At 41.1% G+C, this 15192-nt stretch overlaps 1 protein-coding gene across 50 annotated transcripts in view; it reads left to right on the top strand.

The window, feature by feature from the left end:
- The window catches only part of MYT1L (myelin transcription factor 1 like), a 565076-nt gene that overhangs the window by 295354 nt on the left and 254530 nt on the right, over positions 1 to 15192 (top strand). For all 50 annotated transcript variants that reach the window (XM_017964578.4, XM_078350034.1, XM_017964584.4 and 47 more), the window contains exon 4: positions 5280 to 5425. The gene's annotated coding sequence lies outside the window, so the exon portion shown is untranslated. The remainder of the gene's footprint in view (positions 1 to 5279; positions 5426 to 15192) is intronic.

Genomic DNA, 15192 nt, shown 5'->3' on the forward strand with positions numbered 1-15192 from the left:
AACTGCAAGAGAATAGTAGATTTAAAATCATTTTGCAGAATGTTAATATGCCATTTTGACTATTGCTATCATTCCCCAGTGTTAGAAAAGAGACTTACCTAAAATGGTTTTTACCTCATGAACTAGTGTTTATTCATTTATTCATTCATTCAACGTGAATTGGTTGATCATTAGTGTGTGCCAGGCACAATTCTTGACTCTTGTGATTTAGAAATAAGTTAGACAACACAGTGTCTACCATAATGGAATGTAGCTTTTCAGAGGGGGAAGATAGAACAGAAACGCATAAACAGACACACACACACACAATCCACAAGGGAAAATTGATGGATTGGATGACACTGAAATTAAAAATTTTGCTCTGCAAAGTACCCAGTTAAGACAATAAAAAGACAAGCAACAAAGTAGCAAAAATATTTACAAATCAAATATTCAACAAAGAATTAATATTTAGAACATACAACGAAGTCTCAAATTCACTGATTTAAAACAATATAAATGGAAAATGGACAAAAATAGATGGGCAGATAGTTCACTAAAGATGAAATTCAAATGCACATGAAAAGATATTTGATTCCATCGACTATTAGACAAATGCAAGTTAAAACCACGAAAAGCTGTCACTACATACCTAGAATGACCAACGTAAAACAACTACAATACCAAATTTTGACTAAGAGGTAGAGAAACTGAATCACTGTGCATGATTGCGGCAAAGTGAATGGTACAGCCACTCTGCAACCAGTGTGGAATTTTCTTTTAAAGCTAGCCATGCAGTTGTCATATGACCCAGCTATCCTACTCTCAGGCATTCATCCCAGAGAGATGGAAAGATACATTCACAGCAAAACCTGTACACACATCTTTACAGAAGCTTAATTCATGGCAGCCAAAAACCAGAAATAGCCCAGTGGCCTCCAAAGCATGAAGAATTAAACTGTGTCCAGCCGTACCATGGAATACTACTCAGTCATTAGGAAGAATTATTGATACAACCCAGCTGGAAGCGCCAGAGAATTATGCTGAATAAGAAAAGCCGATCTGCACACTTTGCACAGTGTATGACTTCATTATAGAACATTCTTGAAGTGACAAGAAACACTGATGGATGGTTGCCAGGGGTTCAGGGCAGGAGAGTTGGCTCTGAAAGGGAAGGGGCTAGGCTTGGCTATGAAAATGAAGAAGGTGGGCATGGCTGTGAAAAGGCAGAAGTGGGCATGGCTGTTAACTGGAGGGAGCATGGGCATGGCAATGAAAGACAATGGAGTGGGCGTGGTTATGAAAGAAAAAGGCTGGGTGTGGCAATGAAGGGGCAGGAAGTGGGCGTGGCTATGAACAGAAAAAGGCTGGGCGTGGCTATGAAAGGGCAGGAAGTGGGTGTGGCTATGAACAGAAAAAGGCTGGGCGTGGCTGTGAAAGGGTGGGGAGTGAGCATGGCTATGAAAGGACAGGAAGTGGGTGTGGCTATGAACAGAAAAAGGCTGGGCGTGGCTGTGAAAGGGCAGGAAGTGGGTGTGGCTATGAACAGAAAAAGGCTGGGCGTGGCTATGAAAGGGCAGGAAGTGGGCATGGCTATGAACAGGAAAAGACTGGTCATGGGTATGAACAGGAAAAGGCTGGGCATGGCTGTGAAAGGGTGGGGAGTGAGCATGGCTATGAAAGGGCAGGAAGTGGGTGTGGCTATGAACAGAAAAAGGCTGGGCGTGGCTGTGAAAGGGCAGGAAGTGGGCATGGCTATGAACAGGAAAAGACTGGTCATGGGTATGAACAGGAAAAGGCTGGGCATGGCTGTGAAAGGGTGGGGAGTGAGCATGGCTATGAAAGGGCAGGAAGTGGGTGTGGCTATGAACAGAAAAAGGCTGGGCGTGGCTGTGAAAGTGTGGGGAGTGAGCATGGCTATGAAAGGGCAGGAAGTGGGTGTGGCTATGAACAGAAAAAGGCTGGGCGTGGCTGTGAAAGGGCAGGAAGTGGGTGTGGCTATGAACAGAAAAAGGCTGGGCATGGCTATGTAAGGGAAGAGGGTCGTCTTGTAAATGAAAGGGGCAGAACGTGGGCAAGGCTGTAAAAGGGCCTAGAGGAACCCTTGCTCCTTCAGTGACAGTTATCTGCATGTTGACTATGGTCATAGACACGGAAACCTACACTGGTGCTAAAATTGCACAGAATTAAAAGCACACGCATAAATGAACACAAGAGAAAGTAGGAAATCCGCACATTGGTGGGATGAATCAATGTCATTCTGCCTGTGAGTATGTGCTAAGGTTCTGCAGAATGTTATTATTGGGGTACACTGAGACACGGGTACAGGGGATTTCTGTTATTTCTTCCAACTGCATGTGAATCTACAGTTACCTCAAAACAGTTTAAAACCAAAATCTGCATAATATAATCTTGAATAATGACAAACGCCATAAAGAAAAAAACCGCTAATTCTCATTTTGGAAATTAGAGGAAGGGTGGATGAGGAGAAAGGCCAGCAAAGTTTGGCTGAGGACAGAGTGTGCCTGAGAACCCCACAGAGCTCCCACCTGGCTGGTGTTACTTTTGTTTTGCAGCTAAGCTGCCTGCGAAACACAGCGTTTAAGAGCTCATCCTGGGAATTCCATTACCAATGATCACAAGCAGCATCTGTGACAGGGAACTGTGAGCAGCCAGAACCGTAGGTGCATATTCCTTCCTACTGCACCTGAAGAACTGGGAAAAGCCGGTCACAGACTCACTCACTCATTAGCTGATTGTCCTGTGAATCTTTCCCTAGTGAGGCCCTATTGTTAAAAGCACACTGCGTGTGTGTGTATGTGTGTATACATATATGTGCATGCACACACACATTTAGTAAACAGCAGCATCATACACCCTGCAAGGGCATTTAGCCTGTACTCCATCTGTCAGAGGCTTTTAAATCTTCATCTTATAAGTGACTCCCAGACGGAAATGCATCTTGGAACAGAGGTAGTCTCACCCCCAGCAATTACTCTAACTCACTCCCCTTCGTCCAAGAGGGGTTCTCATGTTTGTGAGGGTGTGTCTTCTCTCCCAGAGAGCCCGAGGGACCCAGGAAAGGAGCCCAGAGGACCCACACTGGGATATTTGGATGTGCTTCACTGTTTCACCGTTTCACCTGGGAATGGGAAGGACACTTCCGACTCCATGATTGGTGAATGTGCACGTGAAGAAGAAAACATACTCCAAATAAAACCTGTAATTTTGTCCATTAAATTCTGTTGTGTAGATGCTTATCACTTTAATGAAAAACCTGTCCCTCTCCTGATAATGGTCAGTCATACCTGCCATTGAGGGCCTGGGACTGTGGCTGCCACCACAGGGGTGCTTCATGGTCTCCAGGTCTTCTTCCTTGCTACCTTTCATGAACACTGAGGAACAGAAAAACACTCTTCCCAAAACAGTGATGGACAACGTGATGAATCTATAGAAATTCTAAAAAGCTTAAAGTGATAGAGATGAATTTTTAAGATTACCAGTAGAACAAGTCATTGTGTAAATTAATGTAATAATATTTTATGAAAGCAAAAGATTATGATTGTTTTAGCATAGTATTGGCAATATAGCAGATAGAATGGCTTTGATCATTAATATCCAGTCCTACTAATTCTTAATCTCTTATTTTGCTTTATATTGGTTTATTTATAAGATTTATTTAAATTTGTCTATTTGGTGTTTGTCAAATGGTGAGGATTAACTTCAATTTTTATAAAACCACTATCTCGAATGCTATCCCAACCTTTCTTAGTCAAGTTAGTAATATCTCAGAATGTGTTGGAAATAACTTTGACTACTATATAAATATTAATCATAGAGGTTTATACATAAGCCCCATTTTAAACACTATTTTGGATGTTGCTTTATAGCTATAACAAATAAAAATGTTAAATTCTTACTCAAGATGTTGCACTGTGTTTTGCTTCTTAATTAGTAAATAAGATGCTCTTGTTAAAACTTTTATGTGGAAATAGCCATAACCTATTTGCTATCCTTTGAACTGAGAAGTACAAAAATACAAACACACACAACAGCCTGCTGATGATATAAGCTATGAAATCCAGGTGCAGATCCATCACGTATGCTTCTGCACAGGTATTTTTGTCTCTACATATTATATAATCTTAAAACTTTGTAGACTCAGTCATAAAAATGACTCCCCTAGTTTTATAAGCATATATTTATAGTTTTGTGTATTTTTTATTACAAAGAGTAATTTCATTAATTTTCTTAAAAGGTTTTCCTATAAGGAATAATTTCTTGGAAATTAATTGTGTGTGATACGAAGTGGTTGTTGCCACCATCCCTCTCATCTTATCTCCATGCGTCTCATCACCTCCATGGATCTCATCTCCATGTGTCTCATCACCTCTGTGTGTTTCATCACCTCTGTGTGTCTCATCACCTCCATGTGTCTCATCATATCCAGGTGTCTCATCACCTCCATGTGTCTCATCATATCCAGGTGTCTCATCACCTCCATGTGTCTCATCACCTCCATGTGTCTCATCACCTCTGTGTGTCTCATCACCTCCATGTGTCTCATCACCTCCATGTGTCTCATCATATCCAGGTGTCTCACGATCCCCATGCCTGTCATCTCATGCATCTCATCTTCATGTGTCTCATCATCTCCATGCATCTCATCATCTTCATATGTCTCATATCTATGCATCTCATGTCCATGCTTCTTATCTCCATAGGTCTCATCATCTGTCGTGTCTCATCCTCATGTGCCTCATCTGCGTATGTTTCATCCCCATGCATCTCAGCTCCATGTCTCATCTTCATGTGGTTCATCTCCATATGTCTCATTATCCCGATGCATCTCATCATCTCCATGTGTGTCACCTCCATGCATCTCATCATCTCCATGTGTGTCATCTCCATGCATCTCATCATCTCCCGTATCTCATCTCCATGCATCTCATTCCCATTCATCTCATCATCTCCATGCATCTCATCCCCATTCATCTCATCATCTCCATGTGTGTCATCTCCATGCATCTCATCTCTTGTGTCTCATTTCCGTGTGTCTCATCTCCATATGTTTCATCGTCATGTGTCTCACCATCCCCATGTGTCTGTATTCATCTCATCATCTCCGTGTGTTTTATCATCTCCATGTGTCTCATCTCCATGTGTCTGTGTACCCAGCCTGGCCTCACTGCCTACTTGTAGCAGATGGGTTAAAGATCTGACCATTACATGCCTCAGGTAGGGTTTTGCTTTTATTATGAATATCAACCTCATCATTCTGCCTTTTTGTTCTTCTCTAGAGTGGCCACATCTGGTGGAAGAGGAAAAAAATGTAGTTATTGAATTCAGTCAAGTGTTTGCATCTTTGAAGCTATCAATAGAATTCCATCAAGAAAGGTTCCGGTTGGTCTCACAGACATATGGATATCCGAGGAGCCACCTAAAGGTAAGGAACTGTTATGTGTATTACTTCAAGCTTTACATGCAGATAGGTATTTTGCATATATACCTTAAAATATGTTAGTTTGAAAAAGCATAAATATATGTTTGTGAAGGAAGCAGCATTTTATTTGATATAGGATACCACACCTCTTGCTTTTAATAAACCATGCAGTATAAAGTCAGGACGTGTAATCTCTTGGTAAACAAAGACTCAAGTAGCCTTCCGTTATCTAGAAGAATTTATAAACATCCTAATACGTCTGGTTCACCCTTCAACAGTCATAGAGAAGATCCTTTGTATAAAGTCCCTTTAAATACAGATCCCTATGTCCATTATTAGTTCTATTTTGGGATATTTTATATTTAAGGAAATTAAGAAAGTCATTAATTAGGGACTCTTTTGCGTTGCCAGAGTGCCTGTAGGTTTCTGTCAGTTCCTGTTGATAGACCTCCCTTGCTGCCACTGTGGGAGTCATGTTGCTCGAAAAACTTTAGGTTGCCACATTTTATTTTCAAAATAATTGTAATAAAATACACATAACAAGAAGTGTATCATTTTCACAATTTTCAAATGTGTAATTAGTGCTATCAAGTGTATTCACATCGTGGTGCAATGGCCACACCCTCCATCTTCAAAAGTTTTTCATTCACAAGCTGAAACCCTGTCCCAATTAAACACTAACTGCTCAGACCTCCCCTGCACTCCCTGGATGCAGCATTCTGCTTTCTGTCTCTGTGAATGTGACACCAGACTTACCTCGTGTGAGTGGCATACAGTATCTGTTCTTTTGTGACTGGTCTCTTTCACTTAGCATGATGTCCTCAAGGTGCAGCCATGTTGCAGGGTGGGTCAGAACATCCTTCCTTTCTAAGGCTGAATAATAGTCCACCGTACACCTCAGTGGACACGTGTGCCACTTCTACCTCTCAGCTACTGTTAATTATGCTACTGTTAGCTTGGGTGTAGACATATATATTTGATTCCCTGATTTTACATCTCCTGGGCATCAACCCAGAAGTGGGATTGCTGGATCATGAGCATCATACTGTATTTTTAATTCATTCAGGAAACGCCACTCTTTTCCATAGTGGTTGCCCCACAAAATGGTGCATTATTGCCACAGTTCACAGGGTTCCAGTTTCTTCACGTCCAGACTGACACTGTTGTTTTCTATTTTAAAAATACTAGACATCCTGGTGGATGTGAAGTGGTATCCTATTGTGGTTTTGATTGGCATTTCCCTAATAATTCATGATGTTGAGCATCTTTCCATGTGTTTCCGGGACATTTGCACGTCTTCTTTGGAGAAATGTCTAAGTCCTTTGCCTTAATCAGGTTCTTTGTTTTTTATTGTTATTAAGTTGTAGGAATTCTTATGTATTATAGATATTAACTTCTTATCATATGTATGATTTGCAAGTATCTTCTGCTGTTTCATGGGTTGCCTTTCACTTAGTTGGTAATGTCCCTTGACACAAAAACATTTCGTTGTTTTCTTTTATGTTTTGATGTTGCCCAATTTTACTATTTTTTTAACTATCCCTTAGGTGTCATATTTAATCAATCATTGCCAAATTCAATGTCAGTAAGCTGATCCTTCCTATTTTCTTCTAAGAGTTTTGTGTCTTTAGCCTCTGTGTTTAGGTTGCTAACCCATTTGGAGTTAATTTTTTTTGTTTTTACAGATTTAAGGTAAGAGTCCAACTTTATTCTTTTGCATATGGTTATTGTCTATGCATTGAAAAGACTGTCCTTGCCCCACTAAATGGTTATGGCACCCTTGTCAAAAATCATTTGACCATATATGCAAGAGTTTATTTCTGGGTCCTCTATTCTGTTCCATTGGTCTGTATCTCTGTCATTATGCCAGTACCACACTGTTTTGATTACTGTAGCTTTGTAGTAAGTTTTCAAGTCAGAAAGTATAAAATGGCTGTCTGTGTTCTTTTTCAATATAGTTTTGGCTATCTAGGGGTCTCTTAAGATTCCATATGAATTTTGAAATAGATTTATTTCTGGAAAAAAAAATGACCTTAAGATTTTGAGAGGAATTGCACTGAACTTGTAGATCATATAGCTAAGTTTCTCACTGAGACAGAAACAGGTTTTTTTTTTAAATAGTTGCTAGTAAAGAATTTCTATGTGCAATTTAAGCATGTATCATGGCTTTAATTCTTTCTCTTTGGAAAAAAAGTTCAGATTTTTTACCTCATTTTTCTGAGCCTGGTATGATTAACAATGAGCAATTATATAAGAATATCAAATATAAAGTTTTCCAAAATCTTCCCCAAAGATGAAGATGTTGTTTCTGTTTAGTTTCTTTAAAACTCAGCTTTGTTTTTAAGACTTAATTCTCTAGCAGCAATTTTGAAGGCTTTGCTCTCCAGCGGTAATTTCTTAGGTAGAAAGTCAACAATGACTTTCTATGGCACGGGCTGTTCCACCTAATCTCAGTGATTGAAGGTACCCCAGCATCTAGGGGTTTATTGTTCATGACAAGAGACTAGAAGATATCCAAGCTTAGAGACTTAGATGTGTTAGGCAGCATCCAAGACCACCGTGAGTACAGTGTAGAGAGGCTTGGAGCACACACTTAATTCCCCAACTGTGTCCATTCGTAGATCATAAAACTTACCATTCATAGAGCCCTATACCATTGGTACCAGCATGGGGCAACCACGAACTCTTTCTGCAAGGAAGCATGACTATTATTCCCTCTTTAGAGGTCAGTAAAGGGAAGATCAGAGAGCTTAGGTGACTAACCTAAGATGACACACTTAATAAGCAGCCAGGACAGGACCCGAACCATGCCTAACTGTCCTGCAAAGGCTAGTGTACAATGTGGTGGGAAGGAACGATGTTTGAGGATTTAGAGTTAACACAAATCAGGAACTCCGAGAAGCCTTTCGTTTCAGTTCTTAATCCAAGCCTAAATTCAACTTAAGAAAAATACTCAAATATCAGCACTTAGAAACGACATGACAAAAGTCTCACTCAAAGAACAGACTTGGTTTTGCCACTGCCCTTTTCCGCCACCAGCACTGAGTAATGAGTGGGTATTTATCCTTTGTTCATCATCCCCTCATGCTTTCAACAGTGCCAAGTGCCTGTTTTGTGCCAGGAACTCTTGTGTCTGTATGTATGAAAATAAATGAGATGCAGTCCCTGCCCTCAGAGACTTTGCACATTGAGCAAACATCAGGCATGGAGAGGACTACAGGAAGGCTAGACCATAGTCTTTCCCTTAGTGCAAAATGTGTGTCTTACTCCTTTCTGCGTTCCAGAGCTGGGCATGTTTTCTGGGCCGTATTAAGTACTCAGTCACATCTCAAGGAATCCACAGAGGTCTGTGCCATCTGTTGAGGACACAGAAGAGATCTTAATTGGGAGCAGGGGAATCCAAGAGAACTTTGCAGAGGGGAGATCACCCCAACAGTGGTTCTTTAAAGATTAGTTTATTAGATGAATAAATCTGAAATGGCTGGCTTGAGAGAAGGAAAATACAAAACTCAGAGATGGGAAGCGTCAGTTAATGGATGTGAAATACTCTTCAGTTGTCACATACAGCTACATGTTAGGACAAAGGGATTAGCTCCTCGTGGCTTAGGTTTGGTGTTTATAAAGTGAGCATGGGTACTGTCTGCATTCTGTGGTCCATAAGAGACAGAATGGGATGTGGCTCTATTTCTCACCCTATCAGACGGAACGTAGAACAGAGTGGTCCTCTGTAAGAAATTGCTTGCCTCCCCTCAGTCCTTGAAATTGATGACTAGTTTCTTTCACTCATCTGCCTGCCATCCCTTCTGCCCCCAAAGTTACTGTCTTCAACTTTCTGAATTCTGTTTTAGTAGCTGTTGTGCAGTTTGTCTAACTGTAGACTCCGGGAATTGTTCTGCTAGTCCTAGCCTCAGATTACAACTCAGAGTCAGAAGCACTCAGATGGAAGGACCCTTAGCAGCACGGCCATGACAAAGCAGCCCCTGCTGCACTCAAACCCAAGGCCCGCTACCTTCCCCGGCTCTCAGCTCCTCCCTCCCCTGCAGTTCTCCCCCATCCATGTGTCAACTCTTCTGTCTGTGACAGCTAGCTTCCTTTAGCATCTCCACTTACGAAGGACTTGGGGGCTTGATCCTATGGGAGAAATAAAAATGCCAAAGAACAAGATTTAGATTTAGGGCATTTTTCTGTCCTCGTGTGTCCCAATTAGCCACTGTGATTGCTGAGCCGTGAACACCTGTGGCGCCTCCACAGCTGGTGCTCTAGGAAATCCAATTTCCCCTGAACCAGAGCCCAAAGAGAAAATCACACTCTGCATCCAATTTCCATGCTAAAGACTTTCCTTAAAATAAAATCAATATCTGTTTCCCAAAAAACTACATGAATTGTGTTCTGAATGGTGACTATTTTAAAGAAAAGTATATCATGTGTCCAGAAGGAAAAATCTGCTGAAATAGCTTCAACTCTATAAATCCACGGATCCTTTGACCCTTTGCAAGAAATATATTTAAAACAGTGAACAAATGTCATTAGGTTTAGTCCTGGAACTGCCAACAATCACTTGTCTTTGGGAAAATCTCTACAAAATATTCATTCCTTTTTCTGTAAAATAAAAATAAATGGTCAGATGAGATGAATATCAAAAACGTAATGTGAACTCCAAATGATGGTGGTAGCAGCGGACCCTTTACTACGCATCCAGCCTGCACCAAGCTTGGTTCTGAAAGTGCCGTGTCTCGTTTCAAACTCAGAAAAACCCTATGCACTGTTTACAATAGCAAAGACCTGGAACCAACCCAGATGCCCATCGATGATAGACTGGACTGGGAGAATGTGGCACATATACACAATGGAATATTATGCAGCCATCAGAAATGATGAGTTCGTGTCGTTTGTAGGGACATGGATGAATCTGGAGAACATCATTCTCAGCAAACTGACACAAGAACAGAAAATGAAATACCACATATTCTCACTCACAGGCGGGTGATGAAAAATGAGAACACATAGACACAGGGAGGGGAGTACTAAACACTGGGGTCTATTGGGGGGAAAAGGGGAGGGCCAGCAGGTGGGGGGAGCTGGGGAGGGATAGCCTGGGGAGAAATGCCAAATATGGGTGAAGGGGAGAAAGGAAGCAAAGCACACTGCCATGTGTGTACCTATGCAACTGTTTTGCATGTTCTGCACATGTACCCCAAAACCTAAAATGCAATAAAAATTTTAAAAAGAAAAAATAAATAAATAAATAAATAAATAAAAACCCTTTGAAGCTAGTATTTTACATATATGTATTTATGTATGTTAGTTTTCACACTGCTGATAAAGACATACCTGAGACTGGGTATGTCTTTAATAAAAAGAGGTTTAATGTACACACAGTTCCACGTGGCTGGGAGACCTCACAATCACGGTGGAAGGTGAAAGCCACGTCTTATGTGGTGGCAGGCAAGAGAGAAATGAGGGCCGAGTGGAAGGGGAAACCGCTTATGAAGCCGTCAGATCTCGTGAGACTTCTTAACTACCATGACGACGGTATGGGGGAAACAGCCCTCATGGTTCAATTGTCTCCCGCTGGGTCCCTCTCACAATTTGTGGGATTATGGGAGCTACAATTTGTGGGATTATGGGAGCTACAATTCAAGATGAGATTTGGGTGCAGACACAGACCCAAACCATGTCTGTCTGTCTATCTAAATTCATAATTTATATTAGAAAAAATTAATGTACAGAGAAGTTAAATAACAGTTAATAAATGACACAGATGGAATCCAAATCTATGTAGGCATTTTAACTACAGTGAACTGACTCTACTATCTCTACAAAGCCATATGCAGATACTATGCATTGTTATTCTTGTGTCTATCTCATAAATATGTATAACATATATCACTTATGTGCGTACATAACACACCGTGTGGATATACACACAAAGGACTTGTAGAGCTGCTGTGTTGCTGCGAAATCAAACTGCTTTGCTTTAATGGTCATTGCCATTAATATAACCCTACAGTCATCATCCTCACACATCCTTCCCCAGAAAGCAACCAACTCATTTTGAGTCATGCTTTGTCAAGCTCCTCCCTAATTCACGGAAGAATGCTTTTCAGTTGTTTTCATCATGATTCATTTGGGTTGCTTCAATCATAATTTTTATGATTTCATTAAAACAATGTTTATTGCAGTATGATATTATAAAACATGATGGATAGTTAAATAAATTTGTTTGAGCATTTATTTTTCTGGAATGTTGTTGAGGAAATAGTAGAAATTTGCATTTCTCATGACTTGTATTATCAAAGTCACAGACCACACCTGCAGGAGAGTAGGATCCGTGTCCTCCTGTTCTGGGGTGTGCTGGAAACTGCAAATCACAACATCTCCTTCCTCCTCGCTGAGGACCATTACCCGAAATCGGGGGACACTGTGATGGAAGCAGAATTGGGAAGCAGGATCTGTGGTTCAGGACCATGGACCAGTTCGGGGGATTCAGATCTAAGGGGCAGTCTGATATTGTCAAGGGATTTAGACCCCAGGGATCCACCCAGGGGGACGGGAGGCAGGGGATCGCCCGAGATGGATTTTGCTTTGCTTTGCTGAGAGTTCTGCTGTAGTTAGTGGAGTCAGTGCATGGACTAGCTACCTCTGCTGTGGGGCACAGAGGTCCACGGAAGCTTCACACACAAGGATTTTCTAAGTGAGAATTTCTGAGCTTCAATGCCCTCGTTCCCATTTCCCCTTCGCATAGAAGTAGGAAACTTTCTAAGCCTGAAGTTGTCAAGCGAGGACTGCATTTTGCTGGAGCTACACAAATTCAGATAAATCTTAGAAAGAGGTATCAGTTCCTGCCCTCATCAAAATTGTTGTATAAGGTTATTTTTTTTTCTTCCGGTCAGGGGAGAAGGGGCTGGAAGACTGTGGAGTGGGCTAAAGTGATTCCTCAGGTTGCTGGTACCAACAGTTTAGAACATCAGACCGTACATCAGGCTGTATCTCCCCCTCACAAAATGAGAAGCAGAAACACGGATGGAGCTTGGTGCACGAGTCTGCGTTAGGACTGGGTCTCCTCCTCCAGCAAGCTCACAGTCCAAGGTCTGACACACTCCACAATTTACTGGGGACAGCCCCATGCCTTGAAGGAGACGATTTTCCTTCTAGAAACCTGGGAAGGCATTTGTGTTCGGCAGCCGTTGCTGGCAAATTGTGCTGTGGGGGTTTAAGCTAGATACTCTGTTTACGGTTTTCGTATTTTCTCCTTAGTAGTAGTTTACATTATCTCCTTGAGTTCTAATTTTAAAAGATTATACACCATCATAGCCATAAAAATTTACTATTTTTAGTATGTTTGGAGAAGCATATCCTATTAACTAGCGGCATCTTCCATTTAAGCTTGTTGTATATAAATTTCATTGCTTAGGTCAATAATCCTTCTTAAGCATAGTTAGCCATATTTTTATCATGAAAAATCAGAGTGTTGAGCTTTTAAATTTTCTTCCAAAAAAATAGAAATATGTGACTTTATTCAATATGCTAAGCCTGATACAATGTATCTCCCAGAGAATATTAATGTTTAATATACATCGTCTTTCTTTTCACTTCTAAAGGAGATGTTCATGCAGCCCCGTTCCACAGAAGGTCCTACAATGGCCACTAAGGGTCACTTTGTCAGGGGAAGAAGTTCTTATTGGGTGTGGCATTTTCATTAATCTTGTGGACTATTCTAATTTGACAGGATACAAATCATGTTAGCATTAGTATCATAGGTATCTTTCATACAAAATAAATCGAATGTAAAATTTTGGGGTGGGAATTAATGGAAACTGGCCCAGTGAAATGAAGAGCATATTTAGGTCCCATGTAAGACATTAAACTTCAGTGTAGACACTGCAGAAATGGAATGAATTAATCTTTCTGAGTCCAAAGATCTTTCAGGACAACGTAGGAAGGTGGAAATTTTAGTGCAGGTATTGTTTTAATATAGTACTAACAAGTAAGAAACCACTTCATTAGAATATAGCATAAATGGGTAAACTCAGCGACTTATTAGCATATTAACTTTAACAAATAAAAATATTAACTGAAAACGGGCAAAGGATATGGGAAGACACTTCCAAGGAGAAACAAATGGAATTGACATTAGAAAAACTGCTCAAACTCATGGCACCGCAGCCTCCAAGTGGAGCCACTGAGTCATGGCTTTCTCTCCCTCTCAGTGGACACGAAATTATGCAAGAAACTCCAATTAGCACTAATGAGAGTGATACATGTAGTAGGCAGGTTGATAGCAAAGTATTGGAGAGGATGGGTTACAGGAATTCTTAGCAATATCAATGGAGCTCAGAAAGGCCATATCCTCTGTGCTAGTGATTCCACCTCTAGATATTTAGTGTACAATATTCACACACAGGAGAGCAAAGTTGCCTTTATAAACTGGCAGCCAGTGCAGAAGCCAAGAGCATGGCCTCTGACCGCACCAGCAGGAACCAAGGTGTGCCTTGCCCCTGGGCAAGCTACTGGTCTCTATGTGCTGTGGTTTCCTTTTCTGTGTGCCAGGAATACTCACAGTATTTATACCTAAAAGAGCTGTGGTGAAAATCGATTGCAAGGGTTAAAATGGCACTTGTCACATAGCAAGCATTTTTATGTTAGAAATGTTGGCTATTTTACTGCATTCATTGCAGGTCTTGTTTATAAGAACAAGGTTCTGGAAACAACTTAAATATTCATCCATAGGACACTGGTGAAATAAATCATTCTGTAGTCACGTAATGGAGCACGATAAATTTCGTTTTTTTTAATGAAGGAGATTACATAAACCTAGCCCAAGATATAATATTAAACAAAATTTTGCAGGGTGAAAAAACCATGCATGTGATTTGTATATTTTAAAAAGTGTGTGTATATGTAAATGCTTGTCAGTGCATTAGACTCCAGACCACAGAGAGGGTGTCTCAGAGGGAAGGAACTAGGTGCCTGAGGGGAGAAAAAAATGCTTTTCATAGTATACTCTTGAAGCCTTAAGAAAGCTGTGCAGTGGCTCACGCCTGTAATCCCAGCACTTTGCGAGGCTGAGGCGGGTGGATCACGAGGTCAAGAGATCGAGACCATCCTGGTCAATATGGTGAAACCCTGTCTCTACTAAAAATACAAAAAACATTAGCTGGGCATGGTGGCATGTGCCTGTAATCCCAGCTACTCAGGAGGCTGAGGCAGGAGAATTGCCTGAACCCAGCAGGTGGAGGTTGCAGTGAGCCGAGATTGCGCCATTGCACTCCAGCCTGGGTAACAAGAGTGAAACTCCATCTCAAAAAAAAAAAAAAAAAATGTGCCATGTATATGTGCATTCCTTTTTAAAATAAATTATTCATGTTTGTATTCACCACATATTCATGGAGACCATGTGCAAGCCAATGTGTTGAATCTGAAAAGGGTCCCAAAGATACAGAAGGCGACAGTGGCCTGGAGGAACAAGGACCCCCTGGCAATGTCGCCAAGACAGAGCCACAAGGACCACGGGGAGGGAGGGATAGAGCCATAATATTGGTGCCAAACACGGGGACACCAGGCCCTTGGAGAGAAGAACGTTGGACTAAAGATCCAAATAGTTCTATTGAATTTGAGAGAGTAGTGGGAAGAGAATCTTCCACCAGCTGAGCAAAGGCACTGAGGCAGAAAAATATAGGTCCTATTTGAGAAAAGAGCAGTTTGTCTAATTTCTGTTGTATTCACAGTACAACTACCTGAGCAGAGGAGAGGGAAATCAGAACATTTCA

Source organism: Callithrix jacchus, chromosome 14 (genome assembly GCF_049354715.1).
Source record: "Callithrix jacchus isolate 240 chromosome 14, calJac240_pri, whole genome shotgun sequence".
Taxonomy (NCBI): Eukaryota; Metazoa; Chordata; class Mammalia; order Primates; family Cebidae; genus Callithrix; species Callithrix jacchus.